Source organism: Crinia signifera, chromosome 19 (assembly GCF_055691185.1).
Source record: "Crinia signifera chromosome 19, ASM5569118v1, whole genome shotgun sequence".
NCBI lineage: Eukaryota > Metazoa > Chordata > Amphibia > Anura > Myobatrachidae > Crinia > Crinia signifera.
The window spans coordinates 48,727,530-48,737,745 of record NC_139226.1 but is presented as its reverse complement, the minus strand read 5'-3'; the positions used below and the strand labels follow the sequence as shown (position 1 = coordinate 48,737,745).

At 44.7% G+C, this 10,216-nt stretch overlaps 1 protein-coding gene across 1 annotated transcript in view; it reads left to right on the top strand.

Moving 5' to 3' along the window:
* Positions 1 to 138: 138 nt before the first annotated feature.
* RPL28 (ribosomal protein L28) overlaps positions 139 to 10,216 on the top strand; it is a 147,486-nt gene continuing 137,408 nt past the window's right edge. Inside the window, exon 1 of the mRNA XM_083162549.1 lies at positions 139 to 142. The gene's annotated coding sequence lies outside the window, so the exon portion shown is untranslated. The remainder of the gene's footprint in view (positions 143 to 10,216) is intronic.

The window sequence follows — 10,216 nt, the reverse complement described above, 5'->3', positions numbered from 1 at the left end:
AATAGACATTAAAAAAACTTGCCTTTGCAATGCCCTACGCCATAGAGAAACTCCACTTGCGTATATCCCCGCTTCAGTGATCTTTGTTAAAAATAATTCAGAAGTACGTATATCTTACAGCGCTTTATCCGAGAACGGAGAGTGAGTGTATTTGCAAATCTCATCTGCAAATTGAGGTTTTAGCATGATTAATTTATTTAATTAAGCTTGCAGCAGTAATCTCCTACAGATAAGTAATTAAAACAAAATACGGAAGGAACTTGGGCTGTGGAATTAGAAGTTGCGAAAGAAAATCCTTCTGTAACATATGTTACAGGAGTAGGTGTAATGACTGCAAATAGGTCAACTGATAGAAGTGTCCATGCAGGATTACCGTGGAAGACCGACAGCTAGCAACAGTTTAGTCTCAGCGGAGTCTGCGCATCTATAATAAAGTACGGACTTGGTCATACATATTTCAGTTACAGGCATATTGGGCCTGATTCAGAGTTGATCGCAAGAGTAAAATCTTTCTCAAGTTGTAACATACTTGCCGACCCTCCCGGAATGGCCAGGAGGATCCAGAAAATTGCCCCGGGTAAGGTGGGCTAGTCTCCCAATTGCTTCCCAGAGTCCCCGCACCCCCCATCCCCACCGGCACAAATACCAAAATTCAAGGGTCCGCTGAGAGGAGGGCTAAAATTAGGGATGGCCATGATTGCCATCGATGGCAATTCCGCAACTGGCCATCGATAGTGCTAAACTATGCAATGGATGACCATCGATAATTTTACATATCGATGGTCATCCATTGTGTTTGATTGATTGGCCAGTGGGCCAATCAAAACACAGGGGGTGGGGCGGAGCTTAGCTCTTTGTCTCGGCACTTTGAAGAAAAAAAAAAAGCAAAACATCGGTTTGCTGTTCTATCTCAAATTTCAAATGGTCGATGGCCATCCCTAGCTAAAATTACAGGAATAGCATAGTCTAAGCCCCTACCTGTGGACCAGCAAATCACGGCGTTTGTGAGGCATGGGGCAGAGCATTGTGACATCAGCCTCATCCCCGCCCCCTTGACGTGCTGCCACTCCAGGTTCTCCTGGAGAGGCAACTATAAAAGCAGGCAAGTATAAGTTGTAATATGGTATGGCTGCTTTTCTGATTGGTTGTTATGGGCAACATCCCTTCTTCAATAGAACTCCTAGTTTAGTAAATTTACCTCCTAGTCTCTTCATGCTCTCTAAAGTCTGGAGACTTCCTTCTAATTGATCCGTTCTCTTCCCTAAGTGCTGTGCAGCCTCAAAATAATTTTATTGACACTGACAGCGGCCAGTGTGCTCTGAGCAGGGGAGCCAGCACTTCCGAGTCAGTGCTGGAATTTGGCAAAAGTAGCTAGCCTGGAATGGCCGGTGTCTCTCTCCCCTTCTGCGCCTTTAGTCACTGCTGCCTGGTGTGACTGCCCCCCTCTTTGTACAGGCCCTGGGACTCCAGGTTATGGTAGTCCACCCCTGATAATGGCCCTGCATATGAGAGTCTAAAATAAGGATCTCTTGTTAAATATTTTGGGAGAATGGCCTCATGGTTTCCACCACTCTGGGGTCTGCACGGCACTCCTGGAGATCCTGGGCTGCCCCACGGCTCTCCCCTGCACTGTATAAGCACACAACATAAATGTACCTGCTGCAATAGGGAGAGGGTGCTACCCCCAAGTGTTCATTCCTGTGGGACACTGCAGCCTGAAGGTGGGATGACGGGGTGGTTGGGATTACAGGTGCGTCCTCATACATCTAGCCTGAATACTCTACACATCAGAAGACGCCATGCTCTGTTCCTTCCAAATGTCATTAATTTGGCTTGACAGTCCTGTTTTTCAGATACCGTCCCAGCATCCCGCTCGGTGACTACAGTGTCCTGTAAAGAGGGGAAAAGAGGGGAAAGTTTCGATGCCCCCTCTCGTGTTAATAGACCACATTTGTTTTTTAGAATTTGACTCCACATATGGGGCCTTATTTTAGTTCACTCTTTCTGACAAAATCCTTCTTAGATGGAAGAAACCATGTGCACTGCAGGGGATCAGATGTAACATGTGCAGAGATAATTCGATTTGGGTGAGTTATTTTGTTTCTGTGCAGGGTAAATACTGGCTGCTTTATTTTTACACTGCAATATAGATCTCACTTAAAACCGCACCCAAAGTAAAACCGCACCCAAATCTAATTCTCTCTGCACATCTGCCACACCTGCAGTGCACATGGTTTTGTCCATCTAAGAAGGATTTTGGGTACATGTGAGTTATCCGGGCTGCCGATTTTGTCCTTAAGTTTGGTTAACTTAAGGACACCCGACCGACGCGATGCCCACGATTTAGCTCCAAATCGGGGGCATCGCGTCGGTCGTGGCCGTTATAAGGGGCCGCGACGCGATGCCCCCGATTTCCCATAGACAGTAATGTTAAAAGACATGATATCGGGGGCATCGCGTCGGTCGTGGCCGTTATAAGGGGCCGCGACGCGATGCCCCCGATTTCCCATAGACAGTAATGTTAAAAGACACGATGGACCCGATTTCCCATAGACAGTAATGTTAAAAGACGCGATGGACCCGATTTCCCATAGACAGCAATGTTAAAATAAAATTACAATGTGAAATTGGGCAATATGTTTTTAAAAAAAATGTTTCATGGCCCCCCACCACCGTTAACGCCACCCCGCTATTGACGCCAACCCGAAGCGTGGCGAGAGCAGCGAGCCCGCGAGGGGCGGCGGTACGCGTCCTCCGACCTTTTCATGCCCTACTATCCACTAGGGCGTGGAGTGAGAATAGAATAGTGTGGCGAGCGCAGCGAGCCACCGAGCCCGAAGCGTGGCGAGCGGACGCGGACACCTGTGAAGCCCGCAAGGGCACGCGGATACCTGTGAAGGTGTCCGCGTCCCCTCGCTGCGCTCGCCACGCTTCGGGCTCGGTGGCTCGCTGCGCTCGCCACACTATTCTAGTGTGGATAGTAGGGCATGAAAAGGTCGGAGGACGCGTATCGCCGCCCCTCGCGGGCTCGCTGCGCTCGCCACGCTTCGGGTTGGCGTCAATAGCGGGGTGGCGTTAACGGTGGTGGGGGGCCATGAAACATTTTTTTTTAAAACATATTGGCCAATTTCACATTGTAATTTTATTTTAACATTGCTGTCTATGGGAAATCGGGTCCATCGCGTCTTTTAACATTACTGTCTATGGGAAATCGTGTCGGAAATCGGGTCTATCGTGTCTTTTAACATTACTGTCTATGGGAAATCGTGGGCATCGCGTCGCGGCTCCTTATAACGGCCACGACCGACGCGATGCCCACGATTTCGGGCGCGATGAAAAAATCGGCAGCCCGGATAACTCACAAGTACCGGATTTTGTGAGAAAAAGTTAACTAGAATAACCCCCATGGAGTCATATTTGGGAGCATATGTTTGGTACTTATGACCGGATGTTCTTACATGGTCCCTCTCAAATTCTACATGGGCAAATGTTCCATAAAGATCTAATGAGCTAGTAGGAAAAGATGAGTCAGGCAGGAAATGTAATGGACATCAGTACTACAACAAGAGCAAAAATAAGTGTATTGGAAAGACACAAATGAGAAAGGGAGTTTATTCATTAAAGTTTTATATGGTTAACCTTCACAGAAAAGGGAAAAATGAGGTATCTATTATACGCTGGTTCATATTCAGTGCATATTCATTCTGTCCATGAGCTGGTTGCCATGACAGTATATGAGACGTGAACTACAAGGGCACTGTCTGCTGCTTTATCTTTCTGACAAAAGCAACCAAAAATAACATTGCTCGTCTGATAGGGCAGAAGACTGAAAGAGATAAGTGCGCTTGTCTACCATGCTTACCTAATTTATTTGGATGGGAGCAGTCAGGGAGGGATGAGGAGGAGGAAGTAGGGGGAAGCAGAGATGGAATAGTCTCATAGCAGCCCTGCGACTGCTTTACAATGTCCACATTACCATCATTGTTAAGCGGAGGCGGGGCTACGATTATTCAATTCAGTGTGAATCTCCCCGGTGAGCGGGATTCAGGAGACTTGCTCACTTTCCCAGGGGGCTGGGAGTGCTACATGATTTTCTGGAGTCTCCCGCCATTGCAGGAGACTAAGAAAGCGTGCTATGTACAATTATAAGCACTATAGAAATAAATGATCATAACTACACTAGCAGGGCTGTTAACATCACAGTTTGAAAATACGGACCCTGTTTCTCATTTCGAAGTAAATCAAAAAAGTACGTGACCACTTTGAACTGCAGGTGGGGCAGATGTAATGTGCAGAGAAATGTAGATTTGGGTGGGGTACAGGTATGTGTAAAAAAAAATGATTGTATTGTTTGTGGACTACATGCAACAACATCCAAACACCACTGTACTATTAGGCGCTAATTTGATTTATTTAATCTATCCTTTTATTTTAATAACTAGAATGTATGTGTAAGAAAATATTAAATAAATGAAAAATATATATAGAGAGAGCTGCAGGTTCTAATAATATCTTTCTTCACATATAATGGGAATAACAAGGTTGAAAAGAAAGACTAACCAAAATGTGGAAAACACTGCGCTAATAAATTTATATGCACCATGAACTGACCCTACACAATAATAAACAAGAGGTAATATAAGTGTACATTTATTAAACAATAAAATATATTTTTGAAGTGGCCACTTATAAATTAAATCAATAATTAAAAAATTATATATATATATATATATATATATATATATATGTGTGTTCAATGAATGAAGATGCGGCGACTGATTGCTCAAAAACAGTATATACTGAGTGTGCTGGTCTGCACTTGTTAAAAAACCAATAAAAAGTTATCTAATTGCAGTGGACCTAGAACACGGTATAAAGTTCACTATGGATATGATAAAAAATAATTTATGTCAACAGTTACGTATAAAAAGTAAAAGCATTTATTGGACAAAGTTGAAATTTTTTTTTGAAAAAGTTTCCTTTTAAAAAACAGACAATTATTAATTAAAAAAATATTATATTCTATCCTAAAATAAATATTCCTAAAATCAATTTCAAGGTGCAAAGAAATTAGGGTAGCTTATCTTATATAGATGAGACAGGAGGGCTATAGAGTCCCAACACGTTTCGTCCTTCTGACTTGATCAAGTCAGAAGGACGAAACGCGTTGGGACTCTATAGCCCTCCTGTCTCATCTATATAAGATAAGCTACCCTAATTTCTTTGCACCTTGAAATTGATTTTAGGAATATTTATTTTAAGATAGAATATAATATTTTTTAAATTAATAATTGTCTGTTTTTTAAAAGGAAACTTTTTCAAAAAAAATTTCAACTTTGTCCAATAAATGCTTTTACTCTTTATACGTAACTGTTGACATAAATTATTTTTTATCATATCCATAGTGAACTTTATACCGTGTTCTAGGTCCACTGCAATTAGATAACTTTTTATTGTTTTTTTAACAAGTGCAGTCCAGCACACTCAGTATATACTGTTTTTGAGCAATCAGTCGCCGCATCTTCATTCATTGAACACACACGTTTTGCCCCAAGTAACTTACCATTACTTTTATCTTTGAAGATTGGCTGACACCCCATAATTAGAAGGGGGACATTGCCTACTACACCTGGTACCTGGACTGAGGACTCACAGGTGGCGCCACACATTCATTGTTTACATATGTGGCACCCCATTCCCTGCATGCTGCCTGCCGGGGGCCGGGCGACGAAATGTAATCAAAAATGTAATCAACATGTTAAATAGACAGTAGTCAAACTGCAGGCAAACATTGCAAAATATAAAGATGCGACAAGCTACTGCGTTACCCACGGAGGATTTTGTTGTTTCCTTTCCAGCATTGTTATTTTGCCCAGTGCTCACCGTAACTTTTGTTTTTAATTTGTTTACATTCCAGATCACTATGGTGATGGTTTCACTTGTATTTTGCACACGCTCCCCGGGAGGCTCGGTTCTGTCGGCGCCCCGGCACTTCTATGACGTCACCCGGCCCCCGGCAGGCAGCGTGCAGGGAATGGGGTGCCACGTAGGTTATTGATCACTCCTATATATGTAAGTGCTTTATGTATTGTATGTGTTATGTCTTGATAAAGGACTTCAGTGTCCGAAACGTCGATATCAGAACCTGAGGTTTTGTATTCTTTGCTGTGAATGCTGCTATTTAGTCTGAGTGCTTGCAACAATTGCTTGCATATTTCTCCCATTTGGGATTTCGAGCACCAGACGCGCTGATATCCTCAGCACCAGAGCGCGGGACATTACCCAAACGTATATATATATATATATATATATATACACACTGTGTGTCCCTTTTTATTGCGCTATTAAAATGGCAGCACTCCTATGGGACCTCACTATTAATAGAGGAACAGGTGGATAGATAAAAGAAAGAAGAGTATAGAAGTGCACTCTATATTCACCAGAAAATAAGGATTATATAAGGATTATTTAATTCTGGAATAATAAATAAAATTTAGACAAATAAAAAAAATATATATTTTATTCCAAGTAAAATGATCAGTTTTTTTTTAAGATTCCGATTTCAGATCCAACACCTGAATGACATCAATTCATAAAGGATACCCTACGCGTTTCGTCCAAAAATGGACTTCATCAGGGGTAATCGGGATCTATTCAGATCTTAATGAGGGAGATCATTTTTCCTTAAATTCAGGTAATGGTAAGTGATGGACTTAAAAGCAGGGTGTGGCATTTGTTGCCATAAAATAGAAGAAATAGCTCCTAGTGCGTGCATTCTGGTGGAACGAGATGCCGGGTCTAGCTCCATATCGTGGTGTGTTTGGCTGCTTGTAAAACCGCAGTGGAGTTCTGCAGCGAAGGGTGATATATAAACGGTGCTCACATCTCTCACCTGCGTGACCACAGACTCTGGCTCCGGCTGGTAATGCAGGTCTCTCTTACTGCGGCTTTGTAATCATCGATGGGTAGGGTACCCTGGTGATGGGGAGAGTTGCAATACAGATGGGGGCAATGGCTCCACTTTCCATGTGTTGTGGGCAGATGTCTGGACCACAAGTGTAGATGGTGGAAGCTGGGTATTGTTCCACTAATGCGTTTCGCTCATAGCTCAGCTTTTTCAAAAAGTAATTTGCTATTTGGCTGTTGCCTTCTTATACATAGTAGTTTATTTACCTCAGTCTTCTGTTGGGCCATTATAATAACCTCCCTCCGAGAGCCTACGGGCAGGCATTCATACCTCCAAACATGACCCTCTCCAGGAGGGACACCATACTCTGTTCCTGGACTTTCCTCTTCATGTATGATTGCCATCACCTGTTTTGAGCAGGTTCATTGCTAAGAAAGGTGCTTCACCACAGGTGAGAGTAATCATTACTTAAGGGAGAAGTCCAGGAACAGAGCATTGTGTCCCTCCTGGAGAGGGTCATGTTGGGCGGTATGGGCATTGTACACCGCTGCAGTACTCCTCCTGTTTGTGCCATGTCCAGGCACCACTGCGGTTTTACAAGCGGTCAAACACACGATACGGAGCCAGAACCTTGCAACTATTTACGGCAACTGACTAATATTCTACATGCAACATCAGCCAGTATTTACTCTGCACAGAAATATAAATGTGCTCTATGGCCACATGATTGGTTCCAGATACAGTTTTATACTTCCAAATGAGAACCAGGCCCTCTGTACTATAGAGCTTACTGAAAAGGTCATTACCCCAATGAAGCCTTTATGGAACATCATGAACCCAAATTGGATTAATGCAGAAATTCTTACCATGGCCCAGCCCAGAATAGTCTGTAATGTCAAATAAAACTGTCTTTTCTTTAATTAAGAATAAACAAAACAATCTCTAATGACATTAACTTACCACATTGTTTACATTTTTTTGTAGAGCTCCATTAGCTAGAATGACAATTTGGGTCTGATTCAGAGAAGTGTGCTGATGCAATTGCAGCTAATGGGTGAAAATATGCAAATGTCGCAGCCGGCAGCATTTATATTGGGACGCCCACCGAGCCTCTAAGTAACTCTATGGTCACTCAGAATGACAGGACTGAGGAGTTAGAGCCATACTGTCTGCGTACAGGATCAGAATCGCAGCTTGCAGCATGGGCAGTGGCAGGGCCTGAGTAAAGGTTCCGTGCCCTAGGCTAATACACATGTAGCTCCTCTTGTAATGCTGCTAAACACATGTATATGGGTGCTCAGGGACTCTCCAGTTATACTGCCCATGTGCATGTAACTAGGGATGCCGGGGCATTTTTTCAATCCCAGGAATTCCTGGGATCCCGAGATTGGCATCCCTAAAAGAAAACCGCCCCTGTCCCCCTTACTGTAGTGCGGTGGAGTGGGCCAGGCGGCGGCAGTCCCCCTTACATGAGTGGTGGAGCGGGGCCGGGCAGTGGCTGCGATGCCGGACGGAGAGGAATGCTGTGTGCTGCCGTGAGCGTGTTCTGGCGCCGGAGGTGCAGCACTGCAGCCTGCTCAGCGTGACCCATAGGTCAAGCTGCGCAGGCCGCAGCGCTGCACCTCCGTCGCTGTAACCCGCTCGCCGCCCCTCCCCTCTAGTCAGTGTCACGGAACAAGTCGTCACAGAGGCCAGAACCCGCTCGCCATCCAACAGAATGAGTGACAGAGGGCGGAATTCTCTCCCTGCCTGACCTCTCTCGGCCGTACCCCACGTCGGGAACAGCCGGGCAGCGTCTGAGCGGGTGCTCAGACGCTGCCCGGCAATAGACTGCACAATCCCGAAATCCTGGGATTGGATAGTCCAATCCTGTGATTGAAATCTCAGACATTTTGGGGCCAAATCCCGGGATCCCGCCGATCCCGGGATTGGCCACCCTACATGTAATGATGGTTATACAACTGGCATGTAGGATCTAATGCTTGTGGTGTGTGTAGGAAACTTTGGCTTTAGACTGCCCAGTTGGCGCTGTAACACAATGTACATGAAGTAAAGGTTCCGTCAGTAAGTTACATTGGCACAGTAATCTGACAGTCACCTTAGGAACATCCCCCCCCCCCCTCCCTCAGCAGAGCTCAGGGAGAACAGAAACCTTCCATGGAACACAGGTAGTAACTTACCTGTGTGTGATGATGGTGAAAGATAGTTTCTATGGGGTAAATTTACTAAGATGGGACTTCTGTTAAAGATGGGATGTTGCCCATAGCAACCAATCAGAAACTATCTATTATCTTCTAGAAGGTGCCAACAAAATAAATAGGATATGATTGGTTGCAACATCCCATCTTCAATAGAACTCCCATTTTAGTAACTGTACCCTTATGTGTCTATTCCAGGGGCTGACTGTATAGGCAGAAGGGGAGAGCACAGATAATTGCAGGCTGCGCCGTGGAACAAGGAAACGCACTTGTGCCATTGCTCAGAACTGCATGGGAAGTGAAGTGAGGCAAGTGCGCCAGTGCTCCAGTCAGTTCAGCAGAATGAGACCCAGTGATGTTATATACAGTACTCGATGCATCTTTGTGCATAGCTCAGAATGCCGCAGTTTAATGTGAAAATAGCGGCTTTCCTGACTTAGGGGGTTATTCAGACCTGATCACACAGCTGTATATTCGCAGGCCGGCCAATAATTGAGCCACTGTGCATGCGTAAGGCTCATAGTACGTGGGGGTGGTATCCGGCCATTTTCTTGGAGTGTTAGGGAAAATGCAGGCGTGCGTAGGTGTGTGACGTCAGCTCCGGCCCCGAACAGCCTGTTTCTATCGCACCTGCTGAGTAACTCCTGGGCTACGCACAGACTACACACACTGGAAAAATGAACTGATTGTGAGCGGTTTGTCTATGGATCTGCTGCTATTAGCTGATTGGTGTAAATATCCCAAGCCTTGCACAGCAATTTCCAGGCTTGCATAGGGACAGATATTACTTTGGCTTGGCGGTGATTACCTAATTGCAAAGCTCTGCAAATTAGAAGCCCCGTGATCAGGTCTGTATAACCCAGGGTTGCCTACCTGAGCCTCTCCTTCAGGGAGCAAATGCTCTGTTCCTGGACTTCCCTGGTAATGTATGATTGCCATCACCTGTGGGGAGCTAGGTAATTCATAAGAAAGGTGTTTCACCACAGGTGATGGCAATCATACATTACCAGGGAAGTCCAGGAACAGAGCATTTTCTCCCTGAAGGAGAGGGTCAGGTAGGCAACCCTGATATAACCCCTGTATAGAAAGTGCGCTATATAAATAAAACTTA